Raw genomic sequence first — 16,368 nt, forward strand, 5'->3', positions numbered from 1 at the left:
TGTTCAATGTTTTTAAGTATGATTTATATAACTATAGGCGTAACAATATATATATATATATATATATATAATAAAATATAGTATATATTTAATTATTTAAGTCGACAAAAACTCATTATAGTACTTACATATCTATATCATAGTAGTGTTTAATCAATGATATGAAATCACTTGGAAATCAATTTAATTGTTGCTGACGTTAATATATATTTATATTTCTATGTATTGTTGGCTTAGAAAATAAATATAAATCTYTCTCTCTCTCTCTCTCTCTCTCTCTCTCTYTCTCTCTCTCTCTCTCTCWCTCTCTCTCTCTCTTTCTCTTATTTTCTATTACTAAAAAAATATTCAATTGTTTTCTCATTAGAATCTAAATATATGATATAACTTTTTATAAATTTATTTATTTTTAAAAATTTGTATTCAATATTTTTTTCATAGTTAATGTTATGTTTAAGATTTTAAAAACTTTAGAATTCAATCATACATAACAACAATAATAAAAAATATATTCTCAATGTTATCACTCATATGTTAAATGTCATGATTTTATTGAATAAACTAAAAAATATTAAAAATAACATTTAATGGATGTATTTATTTTTATTCAATAGACATACTTTAACTGCACTATATTTATAATAACAACAATAAACAGTTAATATGTGTTAGTATTAAATTGAATCGATATTACAGAACCAATCCGAAAATGATATCTTAGCTGATAATCAACATTATAGCCATTTATTTTGTTTGAAATAATTTTATAAAATTCAAATTACATTATTTTGATTACTAAGAAAATAACTATATATTTATTTATTATACTTAGAATATTGAATTATTTATATTTATTATAAAAACTTTAATAATAATTTGGTTTATTCAGTTAAAATATAAAACATATAATTTATTTTTGTATTCTATATGTTAAATGTAATTATATATATATACAGTATATTTTATTTGTATTATACAAAAAAAATAAAATACAGTATTATTAAGTAATGATTATTTAATTTTTATATAATAAATTAGTTTTCCAATACAGAAAATTAAGTATAAAATATAAAACAATTTAAATCTGTGTTTGATTTGATTATGATATAATAATCTAATAGCTATAACTAATAATATCAGTATTTGTTATACAAAAAAAATTATAAAGAAAAAAAAACAGTTTTCGGTTCCGGTATTACAGTTAATCGACAAAACACTGAAACTGTTTTCAAGTCTATTTTGTTGTGTATATATTAATAGTATTTAACTTATTTTCACAGTTTGTTTGTTTTTTGTTGCCAACACTTATTACAGGCTTTGATGCGCTTATTATATATAGTTATTTGAAAATATTGGATAAAAATAACGAAACTATTCTAAAGTTGAAATGTTATATTCAATTTTTATATACAATTTATTTATTTATATACATTTATTTTTTTATCGCCAATATATTTGTATATAATCTCTTATATATAAAATTTATACATTATAAGGCTTAATATAATGTTAAAATACATTACTGAAGTTATTACAATAGTATTGACTAGAATTGCAATATCAATAATGTAAAGTAATAAACAATAAAAAAACAAAATCTAATTTTTGGAAATTATAAAAACATACTTTATTTTTATCAATCCATTCAAATATATTGATTAATACTATGCACTAAAAGTATACAATATTGTCAATATTATACTGTATAATATATAATTATAGTGATATATTGAGATATATTTTTGAAGATACATAACAATGTGATTTTATTTAACATTTTAATAACAATTTTCGTTTACTTTCCGTTACAAAATTACAAATTTATTTTGAATCGTATTATTTAGGATATGACTATACATTTATAAATTTATTTATTTAAAAAGATTTAAAGATTGAATGATTTTATATTCAGTCAGAAATGATTTATTTATACTAATTTATATTAATATAGTTATATATTATGATATTATAATAATAAAACTATGTTTTCTAACTATATTTAATAAATTTTCGAAAATTGCTATTGATTTTGTTATTTTGCATTAAATAAATTGCTATAAATACTATATATTATAATATGTTTTTGACAAATGACAATAATAAATAATGAAATTTTATATTATTGATTTGAAACAWATAACAAAATTATTGTAATCATTGTATAAAATATTTTAAGTATAATTAGAATAGATATAAACATTGATTATATTATAWATATATTATTTAATTATTTAAATTATTTATTTGCTTAATAAACAATGCTAAATAAAAAAATTGTAATAATTAGTTAAATAATACATGTCAAAATTTTTGTTTAATTATGAATATTTTGTATTATGAAATTATAATATTGATGATCGTTTTGATTAATTAGTGCATCAAAATTTATTTAAAAAATAATAGTTAGAGAGAGAGAGAGAGAGAGAGAGAGAGAGAGAGAGAGAGTTATTATTTGATTACTAAGAGTTTTATTAATCCCAGATTTCTAAGTAATATTTTGCTCTCTATATTAACTTTATATACGTTTATGTTTTGGCATTAAATCTATATTTGATTTTTATGGCATTTATTAATATTGAATTTAATGCTAAAAATGGCGTAAATCACACCAAACTGTCAGTCTCTTCATAACCATTAGAAAATCTATAATAAATGTAACACACGCTTAAAGTTAGCAAAAAAATATTTATTTTTTTATTCATACTGTCTTTATTTTATTATTAAAAAAGTTAGATATTTTATACATTTATTATAAACTTAAATCTTAATCACATTACCATTAAAATTCAATTGCAGAAAATTTTAATATATCAAGTTTTTTATTTAATAAATAAATCAATATTTTGATTTAAATAAAATAATACTGTACTTTAAGTTTAGTATTTGTAGAACTAAATATCATTTTTATAATAATATTAATGCCATTATGAATAAATAAATTTTGTTTAAAATTATATACGTATTAAGTCAAATACACTATCGGTACTTATTTAAAAATCGGGAATTACATATATGACAGTTACTATATATTATATATTAAAATAATTCAGATTAAAAATAATATTAACCATTTATTAAATAAAGTAAATTGTGGAAATAATCATTTTATATCGGACCTAGTTTTAAACACTAGTTAAATTGGTATAAAATATTTATATAAATTTATCTTAAKAGAGAGAGAGAGAGAGAGAGAGCTATATAATCTATACAAATTTATATATATTATATACTATACTATTTATATATATATATATATACCTGAAAATAGTGAGCATTATCTTACAGTTCCTGTTTATCATAGCTATTGAACAGTCAGTTGTACTGTTAGACCATAGCGTTTGGCATAACAATGTATAAAGATTTTTATCGTTTTTAAAAAAATTTTATTAAAATAAATTTCTATAAAAAATCATTTATTTATACCGTATTTATTTATAATATTTATACTAGTATTTATAATAATTATTCAATTAGTTCCTTATTAAAACTTCTTAACAAAATTTAATTTACATATTGTATTTTTTTAATTAATAATTATATTTGTTAAATTAAACTATAAATTACTAATTTTATAAACTATTAATATTATAAAATATTTGTCTTATAGCTACAAATGTTATAATTATTAAAAAAACGATTACAACAATATTACATATTAATAAAATTGCGTCAAATCAACAATTAAATTTATATCAACATTTTATTAATWTTATAACTACAAGTTTGATGATCAAAATTGAAAGTTTGCATYTATTTGCTAATATAATTAAGTGATAAAATTATAAAACGTGTTAATAAAGTCATGGATTATAGCTATTATACGACAAATGAGATCTCACTCAACATAAATCCGGCGACTATTTTAACTGACTATCAGTTTAATATCAACCAATCGTCCATATATTTCAATGAAACCCTTCACATCACTAATATATCAGATTTGCCTAAATGGTTTGTTAATTTATRACATTATATATATATATTGTTTATTTCTATTTTTATAAATAAAATATAATTGATATTTAATATAAAAAAATCAATTTTATTAAAAAAAAGAAATAACACGAATAATACAATTGCTTTTTGTTGTTTTCAATACATATAGGAATGAACTCCCGTTACTCGTGAATATAACCCGTGATGTTCCGTACAAATATGCTGTTGTCTTATTTGGTTATATTATGCCGTTTTTGTTGATCGTTACTATTATTGCCAACACTCTAATAGTAATAGTATTAGCYCAGAGTCATATGCGGACACCTACTAATTTAGTACTATTGGCAATGGCTATAGCTGACCTGTTAACACTACTGTTCCCGGCACCGTGGTATTTCTATATGTATACATTTGGTAATCACAATAAGATACTCTACCCGTGCAGTGCCTGYTATGCCTATCATTTTGATGATTGAAGTGTTGCCAATATTTTTTCACACGGCGTCCATATGGCTCACACTTTTGTTGGCCGGACAGAGGTTTGTAATTCAAATTATTATAGAAATAATTATTTTTATCTGAACTTTAAGTTTGCATATTAGTAGCCAACAATGAAAAATTTTGATTTCCGATAATTTGAAGAAATTATTTTAATTTAAATCAATATAGAATTTAAAAATTTAAATTAAAACTTAGTTTTTAATAATTTTAAGCACAGAATTTTAATATTTATAATTTTACTATAATATATAAATAACTTTCATAATCTATATTATTATTATTATTATTTCTAATAACTGTTTATTAGAGCTAATATAGATTCAATTATGTATTAAATAAATTTTAGATACATATATGTATGCCATTTGACAGTCGCCCCCACGTGGTGTACAGTTAGTCGGGTGTGTAAAGCAATGATTATTATATTTATATTGGCTTTATGTCATCAAAGTACCCGATTTGCGGACCGGGAGTTCACTGCAATTGATTTCATTTGGAATGATAGTCGACAAACAGGCTGTCAGTTTGAAACAGCAAAATGGGTTAGTTTTTTGAAAAATAGTTAATAGTTGATCGAAATTTTGTAAAAAAAATAATTTAATTATTTTTTAAAAAATATCAGGTAGAAGATAGCATCGGTGAAAACACGTATTATATATTTTATTACGGTTTTCGTATAGTGTTTGTCCACATCGGTCCCTGTGCTCTGTTAGTCCTATTAAACGTACTGTTATTAATAGCATTGAAACGATCGCAACGAAAACGGAAGAAATTATTTTCTGAAAACCGCAAAAGTGAAAGCATTAAACTCCGGGACTCGAACTCAACTACCATTATGTTGATAGTGRTTGTAACGGTATTCCTGATGCTTGAAATCCCGTTAGCTGTGGCTACACTGTTGCATGTCATGCAAAACGCACTGTCCATTGAAATAGTTGAATACGATTCACTAAACACGACTGTATTGTTCACCAATTTCTTTATCCTACTGTCCTATCCAATCAATTTTGCCATATATTGCGGAATGTCTAAACAATTTAGACAAACATTTACCGATTTATTTTTGTCGTCGTCGTCCCGATACTCTGCGGTCAACGGACCACGAAATTCGACAAATGAAAGCATTTTATAAAATAAATAAAATAATTATTCATAATTATCTTATACAGTATATAAAGTATATATAAACATATAACTTTAATTAATATTATTATTAAGTTTTGTAAATGTGTTAAAAAAAATAATAATTATTATTATTGGTAGCAATTATTATTATATACTACTACTGTTTTATTGTAGTAATTTGATTTACACTTAACGAGTGCTATACTTTGACAATAATACTATTTTGTATATTATTTTAGTAAATTGTTTCATATTATTTAAATATAGTTATAGAAACACAGCATTGATGTATAATATATTAGTATATTACACTTTATGACAAATTTAGTTTTTAAAAAAATTAGATTATAGGTATAATGTGATAATTTATAATTAAAGTTAATAAATACTGTATTTTAGTTTCATATGTCAAMTATAATATAAAAATTTTCATGCAAAAACCAATTAGAGTTATAACTTAAACATTGAAATACTAAATTGGAGAAAAATGTTACATTTATAAGTTGTAGTATTGAATACTAAAAATTAATATAAAAATATAAACAATTTTAATTTTTTAATTTTTGTTTGTATAAGTTATGTACCTTATGGTGACATATTATGGTGTATTAGGTTAGATATGCTAATGATTTAAGATATGAAAGTAATTACTGATTTTTTTAACATAAATTGTAATTAACAGAATATAAATTAGTATTATTAATATATGTTATTAATATACATTATTTGAATGTAAATTTTCAACATTATATCTTTAACTTTTTATGTACTTAAAATATTTTGCTTTATTAATATAAAGAGCTTAATTTTATCAAATGTTTATAAGTCCAGTTTATGTAATATAAGTTCCGTGATATCATTTTAAGTATAACTATTAAATTCACCAGTATTAAATTATAGGATTTAATATGAATTTATTAAATTTTTAAAAATAATTTTTATTAAATTTACTTTGGCTACTATGGGTTTGTTAAAAATTAATTTTTGATTATTTTTTGAGACAACATTTTATGGAACATTAAATATAATATTGATTATAACATTGAATTAAATTAACATTTAACCAAATATTAAGTATTTGTGATAAAATTTAGAATCAGACTTTAAAAGCAACAAATCTAAGCCATATTATATTAAACATTTTTTTTATCTTTTTTTTGATGAAAATACATTATTATTATTATATATATATATATATTTGTAAAAATATATTTTATGTGTAAAAATAGGTAAAAGAAAAACTCATTCAAACGTTAAAATCAGTAAACTATTATTTAAATTAAATTATAAATAATTATTATTAATAATATAATATTAATATTTATTAAATATTTAGAATAATTTTACATTTTTAAAAACTGTAATAAAATATTATTTATTTATATATAATATTTACAAATGTATAAATTAAATTATTTTCAGATTAATTAAGTTATATTTAAAATGTGACATATTTTATTTATTATTACATAAATTGTAAAAATTGATAACAAATTATCACAAAAGATCTGTGTAAGTTGTTTACAAAATATTTTGTATAATTAAAATATTGGTATTACTGTATATGTTTTATTTATAAAATAATTAAATGTTGAAATTATTTATAAAATAATTAAATGTTGAAATTATTTATAAAATAATTCAATGTTGAAATTATTTATTTAAAAATTCAATGTTGCTAAATATTTTTATTTTATATTGTAAAATATAGTATTAAATACATAATAAATTAAATTGTTAACATTAAATTGTGTCATAATTATTATTTTTTTTAATTATATATCTGGACAATYAAAAGAATTTTTTTATTTTCTAAAATGTAAAATTCACAATAAACATATGAATCCCTACTTGGTATCGAACTCGGTCTGCAGTATTCAAGCGTACTCTACAGCAAAATCTGAACAATTAAAAAAATATTTAAATGAATCTAATAAAAATCGAAACTTGTATTAAATCGACAAAAATTTTGTTTTATTTGTGTTTAAAATAATTTTAAAAAATTTATTTCTTGTTTATGAAAATAAAATCTAAATTGAAATATAATAGATAGACAGTTATAACTAAAACTTTTTTATTTATCATTTATTCGATATTCACTCATCAAAGTTATTAAGATAAAGAAAGAAAGAAAGARAGATAGAGATTAATGCTTATAATAATAATAATTTTAATAAATTATAATTTATTTTTTAAAAGCGTAATAAATAATTAATAAATAAATCTGTTTAATGTTTCATTAGAGAACAATAGAAATAATGAATTGGTAATAAATTTTCAATTATTTTGAGAAATTTAAACGTATTTTATTTATTTTGTATTTTAGTTATAATGAATGTAGATTAATTTTATATTGTCATTTTGTGTTATATTATTTATTTGACAAAATGTTGAAAAAGATGCGTTTAAAATAATTAATATAAATTATATATTTAATATTAATAATATTATAAGTTGTCATAAATTTTTAAAAATTTATATTAAAATATGTTTGTGTAAATTATGATTAATTTTTAAAATATTAGCATTAACTTTGACCTTTAAATAAAACATAATCTTTAATACTTGAAAAAATTATTTTAACATATTTTTATCACTAAAACACATAAAATGTTCAAAAAATAAAAATATTTTTTTTGTTTTTTTTTATATTTTGCAAATTTTACATTAAATATCTAAAAGTTTTGCATTAGATTTTGTTATTATTTAACATTTTAACTCTCATTTATTTATAATTTGTTTGTTAGTAAACCTTTTGGGACACATAATTCATTGTAGAATTTTTTGGTTAACWCAACGACTAAACTAAATGATTAATTATTGTTTAAAATGTATGACAAAAAATGAAATTAAATATTTAAATATGTTTGTTAAACAGGAGTAATCGTTTTAGTTTAAAAAATGGATAAATTAGGCAATAAACTAGTAATTTTTCATTGCTTTTTATAATAATAGTTGATATAATTAATTTTATGCATATTATTACAGAATATTTATAATATTTAAAAATAATTCAACAGAAAAAACGGAAAATAATATATTGTCATATTTTATCTTTTATTTATTATYTTATACTTAAMTATGTTTAACAATATATTGATTATCATATATCAAATATGATATTCAATACTATTATAATTTATACTATTTACAAGTTGTAATAAATTATAAATTACAGAATTATTATTTTGTATATTATTAAATTATAATATATATAATATTTTCAATAAACACATAATAAAATGTTTTGTATTTTGTAAGAATTAAATAAAAATATATAAGTAAATTAAAGTATTTTACTTATATAACAAAAAAATAAAAACTACAATACAATACATTGAATATCATTTTCTAAGTCTTTGATCTTAAAATAATTATTGATACTCTTTTATATTGTAGTATAATATTGTAGTTATACAGTATATACATTAATTATGTGACTAAACCATTAGAATTTTTAACAAAATTTTAAATTAATCTAAAGTATGAATTTATTACAATTTACTTTAATCAATGAATATTATTATAGCTTATTAATTACTTTATTTTAAATATTCTTGGCTTAAATTAATTTATTTTTAATATTCWTTATTAGTTTTCTAAATTAAATCAATATTTTATTGATATCATTAACTCTAAGTCTATTATATTTAGCAATGATTTTGATTGTTAATTAAATGCCAACTTTCTTTMTTACTTTCGTAACTTTGATAACAATTTTATTGATTCAGATCATAGATTACATCATTTAATGCAACAAATAATTATATTTTATATACAGTATATTTATTTACCTTTATAACTGAAAACTATGTTAATTTAGTTTTTAATTATATAACTTWATCAAATAATATTCAGATACAAATAACAAAYACTAATAATACTTTAAATGTATTGTTATTTAATGATAAATTTAAATTAAATTATTGTGCAAAATATTATTGATGAACAAAATCACTGTTAAAACTAAATTACATAATTATTTTTTATCTATTCATTATRTGAATATTTTGTTTAAAGTAAAACTGATTACAATTTTATTCAAAACATACTGAATGTATGATCTTTAATAATTTACTGCTGTGTAGTAAACATTATTTGTAAATGTGATTAATTCTATTGAATTAAATATTATTAACAATATTTGAACAGATTTGTTGTTAAAATTTGTTTTATTTATTTATTTATTATTATCTATAAATTCTTATACATTAACACTAATAACATACCGTTTCATCAGTAATATTACAAATAAACGGATTAATTTTATGTGCAAAATAAACAGTTAGACTTTTTCAACAAAAATATATAGTATTTTATAACATAAATAAGTTATGTATAAAAATTCATTGATGTCATAATAAAAAAGTTGATTTCATGTCATTTTACTTTATTTTATTGCATAATATTTGATATACAGTATGTGTAAAGTTTGTGTGTGTTATGATATTTATATGATATTTTTATTATATTGTTATTATGTATTTTCTTGCCTTATAGTTTGTGTTAATATTATTTATTTTTTATTTTTTGTTATATGAAATTATAAACACTGGTTTGGTCTACAATTTATTGTTAATGCCATAAATGTTTTAATATATAGATATAAAGTTCTTATATGTATTTGRCTGACAAACTTTGGTCACATATTTATACATAAATTTTTATTAGCTTTCATTATACATCAAACATAATGTAATATATTGCTTCAATTTATAAATAAAATTTATATATTTATGATAAAAGCATAAAAATGTGTGTGTTTGTGTGTGTGTGTGTGTGTGTGTGTGTGTGTTATGTCCAAAAATTTATTTATATGTTAGATATTTTTTCAAATCATAACAGGCTTTTAGTACAAATGTAAAAATATCATATAAACATTTATAATTTTATAATGTATTTAATATTTTATATATTTATTAAATAATTAATTATTTATTGTTGATTAAGTAATTTTACTTTTATAATATTATTATATGAATCAATTATAAGACAATGTCAATGATAAAACAAAAATTATTTAACAATTAAACAACAATAAGTTAAGTTATTAATTATAAATAAATAAATTTTTATGWATGAATATATTGTATTAAATTCATATGTACTTAAGTTGCATAATATAGTGTTTTTGTTATATACAGTATTAAATWTGAAAACATGCTATTAATCAGTTAGTCTTAACTCAAGATAATTATATATTTATTGAATTTTTAATGATATTTTTGAATTCAAGAATCTCTCTCTCTTTTGTTAATTTTATGTTTAAATATATATATGTATCTACATTTGATTAATGAATATTTAGATCATAATCTGTAAGATTATTTTACATGAAGTTATTATATTAATTATTTTAAATATAGAAATAATTATGATATAATTATAACATTACTTAATGTTATACTAGTCATAATTATAAAGTTTTAAAAACATATTTATAGATTTATCACAGGCTTTGGTTGTTTACTTTATAATGTTTAGTTACTTTATATTTTATTAAAATTACTCAAATAAAAAATTATAATAGGTTTTAATCAAATAATTAAGYATGTTATTTGAAARCTATTTTAAATAATTAATTTTTCAAATATAWTATAAAACATAAATATTGTTTATTAAACTGATTTTTATTWTAATAAAATTYATTCATAAAACTTGTTTTTAAAATGTTGAAAAATTGATACTTTAAAAAAAACATTTTGTGTTTATAAATTATTTTTATTATAATAAACTTGAAAAATGATAAACATTTCGATGAAATAATAAACTAATRTATTTAGTTAAATTAGAAATAATAAAAAATTTAAATAAAATTTTTAAATAARAATAATATAACAAATTTTAATAATAATTTAAAAGTTTAGTTAATGTATTAATGTTTTTTATATTAATTTTAAATTAATATTTTGTTAAAATATTACATTTGCTTCAACTAAKTATTCAAATGAAATGATAAATAAGTTTAATATCTAGACTGACATCTATTTTTACAAAATGTAATGATTGTACAGAATATTATACTGAATATTCTTAAAGATATATTTTTCATAAATTAAATCGACTGTAAATCAATCAAATTCATAATTTATATTTGCTTTATAACAATAAACTTTTCAAACAAATAAATTATGATTAAACTGTTAGAGCCGCTCAATCTTGTAATGTAATGTCAAACTAATAAATCAATTGCTTAAATGTTTATTTTTATTTCAATAGTACTGTATGTTTGACAATAATCAGGAGGAGCTCTATGTTGTTATCAAAATACAGTATAAATCATTAGTGTCGACAACTTATTATATTAAATATCTAAATAATGTTAGAAAATTTAAGATAAATTCCTGAAATATAATTAATAATAATATAATAAACAATTTTTTAATTTAAAGTATTATTAAATTTATTAAATTTTTAAAAAAGATTTATTAAATTTATCTTATAAAATTTAATAATTTAGTATAATTATAAAAGTATATTTAATAAATTATTTATATATTTTTAATTAATTGCATAATTGATTCAGTTAACAAATTATTTCACATTTTAATATAACAAACAATATTAACAAAAAATAAATAAATATTTTTTGTAATAAATTTTATTATATACATAATGTAAATAACAAAGATGATAATTTTAGTTGTATTTCATAAATAGGTATATTATCTATATTTTAAAACACATTTTAACTTATATTGGAAGAAACATTGGAAACCTTGGATTTTAAATATAGTTTAAATTAATTTAATTTTTGAAATATAATAAACATGAGTTATTAAATAGTTTTAAACCGCAACAATTGTCAACTCTACAAATACATAACTGTATAATATACTGAATATTGTAATTTATATTAAGCTTTATATAATAAACTAATAAATTGTGATTTATTTGTAATCATTAAGGAATTTGTTATTTTAATGAATTGCTTTCTAATAATAACTACAAATTCTAGTTATTATTATTATTATTATTATTATTATTATTATTATTATTATTATTATTATTATTATTATTATTAATTATAATAATAAAGCACTACAATGATGACTATAATATGTTAAATGTAGTATACAAGCTGTTACTTTGTATATTCATTATTATTAGCATTTTGTGTACAGATATCTAAATACAGTTTAATATATAAAAACCAAAGTTAATGGTTTAACAATTTTAATGCTAAAACAAAAATGTTTAAATGTATKTCTAGTATCCAATTTTGTAAAAATAATTTCTAACTCACACTTAAAATAATTATTGAATCATTAAGATATGTATAATCATAAGTACCAAATGAAACGATTAGACAATTTTTGGTTAAAGTATAAAGTTTTTTGCATCAATTGATGCTCGCATTACAAATGATTGGCTCAACATTTCTTATATATATATATATTGTATATATATATTGGACTAACATTTATTTATATACTAATAATAATAATAATACTTTTTCTAAATAGAAAACTATATACAGGAAAATATGCTTTTACTTAGATATTAACCAACAAAATATGATAACCATTTATTTATTAGTGAAACATATGAGAGGATAAAAAGACATACAAATGGTGATTACCCGACCATTTTTATTATTATTATTATTACTATTATAGCACATGGAGTTCAAGCACTGACCAATTAATTGCATTTTGTCATTAATTTAATACAAAGTTCAAGACAATTGCCGTATAACTACTTATAAATGTCATCAATCTTTTTTATTGTATAAATTGATAATAAATGTTTTTAAAAATTTTATGTATTAGTATATAAGAAATTGTATTAATAATTTTTTTATAAATTAATTTTAGATAATTGTGATAATTAGTAGAATTCTTTCGATTAATTAAGTCTAATATTAATTATATATCAATGTCTAAATTTTTTGTTTGTTTTTCAATGTTAAATAAAAATGTGTTTTTATAATACTCTYTAATGTATACATAAYTAAAAGACTGCAATTAATAAAATATTTGTGTCATTTTCACACAGACACACAATTAATAAACACAAATTGAAGATATTATAAATGTTTTTTTTTTAATACACTATTAGTTAAATTATATTTTTGAAAATTTTTCAATTATTTAAAAGGGCAAAGAGAGATACATATAAAAAAAGTACAATTGAATTTATTATAAAATGTATTAAAGGGGAAACGCATGTCTAGTAGGTGGGTGCTGTTTTAAAAGCACATACAGTACATGAATAAAACTTATACATAGAAAATATTAGTATTAAAAAGCCAGTGCCGAAACTTGTCAATCTTTATTTGTGCAAATTTTTCAAATGAATATAATTTATTTATATATATCTACTGTATATATCTTAAACTTTTCTGAATTTTTTATTATTTAGACGACAATATATTGCCATTTGTTTGTTAYAATATTAAGTTAGTATTAGTTATTTTTGGTTCACAAACAACTAAATCATTACATATGCAATATATTTAGTATTCAGTAGTTTTTGTTGCTATTTAATTGTCGTTTATATAAAGCAAACAGTGTTTAACATACAACTTGTTTGCCATCAGATGTTAAGTCATTTATTAAGGGCTTATTCACAAAAAAAAACTTTATTTTTTAATTTAGTGACTTTTTTGTGTTGTTTATTTTGTCAACTAAATACATATAAGTTATATTTAAAAGTTAGTAATTATATGTAGAGAATTATACCAAAATACACTAATAATTAAAAAAATTMATGAAAAACAATTTTTTATATGACATGAAAAAAGGTAAGATTAAATATCATTATTATATTTATATTCTAATTTCAATAAATATTTATAGGTTTAAAATACTATAATAATTTAAATATATAAATATATAATTAACAATTTTTTATAGTACTTAAAACAGTTGTTAGATATTAATTATATAAAAGTATTTTAAAAATAAAGTTTGCATAAATAACTACTTATTAATCATATTATATTTAATATGACATTTTAAACTAAATTTAAAAAATTTTAATTAATACTAAAAAATAAATATCTTTACACTATAATTAATAAAGACGTTCATTTCTCTCCTCTCTCTCTCTCCTCTCTCTCTCTCCTCTCTCTCTCTCATCTCTCTCTCTCTATTTGTATATCATTTTTTTTGTACTCCAGTTAACCACAAGTTTATAACTAAATTTAGATACAAATTTTACGCGCAATTTATATGAACGCTAATTACTAAATGAACTCGTTTTTCGTGCTTTTAAAACAACAAATGCACTGTTTTTGTTACATTAGATAATCGGGACATTGACTATCATAAGCACAAACATCAAGATTTGTTTTTTTAGTAATCAATATAAAAAATATAACATAATTTGTACGATGAGCTCATGTAAGGGTATGTGTTTGTTTGTGTGATCTCAATGGTTTAATACAGTTACCTAATCATAATTATATTAATATATATATATATACTATATATAATTTATATTTACGTATAATGTTTATTTAATAACATATACTGTATATACAAAACCACTTTTTGACATATTTAGCAATAAAAATAAAAATAATATAATATCAAGTATTTATATGGCTTTCTTATTTAGTATATAATCAATTTTTTTTATATCATATTATATTTAATAAATTTTTTTGATATATTTATATTTATATAAAAAGTATTAAGTGTTGATGTATTTTATGGGCTTTCAAATTAGAAAATAATGAATTTTAAGCCATCAACTTACAGTATTTTTTTATTGCTTRATATTTATGTAGTGAATATTTATATGGTTTTTTATTTTTTAGCAGTTRATAATAATAGCAATATTCAGTATATTATAGTTTTTTATGGATACAAATTGCAATACAATGTGTGTTTTGTAAGTCTATGAGTTTGTATATTAGTATAAATTTAAAAAGTAAAAATAAATAAATATGCCAAACTAATGATTTATTAAAATTAATTATTTTATACATATAATAATCTTATTTACACATTATCGTGACATTTGCTTGACATTAAAATTTTTTATTTTATTTAATTAGACACAATTTATTGCTTAATTAAACAAATAGACCACAATTTGTATTTTTGTCTAATTTTATTTGTAATTGATTAATAAATTAAGTATAAAAACAAATTTTTATTATAATAAATGAGTTATACTAAATAAATGTAGTAAACATAATCAATTTTGTTATATAAATTAATAAATCTTTAATTGCAATTTATTTTCTTTAATTATCTAAGAAAATGTTAAAAATAACTTTTAATAATAGCTACAAACTATATAATGTATATAAAATATATTTATTAAAAACCCAATAGATAAAATACATATTTACAATATATATTCAATTTATACTCAGTGTGTAAATCAGTAAAAATCAGTAAAATAATATATTAATTTAATAATTTTCATATAATTTATTTCTAAATACATATTACTTATTTTTTAAACTAATTTCAAAATTATATAATAAATTTATGTCAATAAGAATTAACTTTTTAAAATCTATTTCAAAACATGCTTTGAATATATATATACGATTACAACATCAGAATATAAAATATTTTTAATAAAATTTCATTTAGTATTTATAAAACTTTTTTTTTACTATCAATGAATATTTTAAAAATTAATTTTTAACATTTAGTTTTTATATAAAAACAAAATAAATTTACTTTTGTTATATAGTAATAATTGAGATAGGCAAATATAAATTTCTTATAATTTTTTTGAGAATATTTTTAGTAAATTTCTCAACAATAAATTTCGTAGGACATTTTATTTTATTAGTATACTATTTGATCCCCATATCATATATATCTATATTGTAATACT

General features: G+C 18.5%; 1 pseudogene; it reads left to right on the forward strand.

Moving 5' to 3' along the window:
* The first annotated feature begins 3,744 nt into the window (after window positions 1-3,744).
* LOC128959550 (sex peptide receptor-like) lies at window positions 3,745-5,569 on the forward strand (annotated as a pseudogene).
* Window positions 5,570-16,368: the final 10,799 nt, after the last annotated feature.

Source organism: Oppia nitens, unplaced genomic scaffold (genome assembly GCF_028296485.1).
Source record: "Oppia nitens isolate AA-2021 unplaced genomic scaffold, nextdenovo-longstitch-racon4-pilon3 scaffold13_pilon_pilon_pilon, whole genome shotgun sequence".
Classification (NCBI taxonomy): Eukaryota; Metazoa; Arthropoda; class Arachnida; order Sarcoptiformes; family Oppiidae; genus Oppia; species Oppia nitens.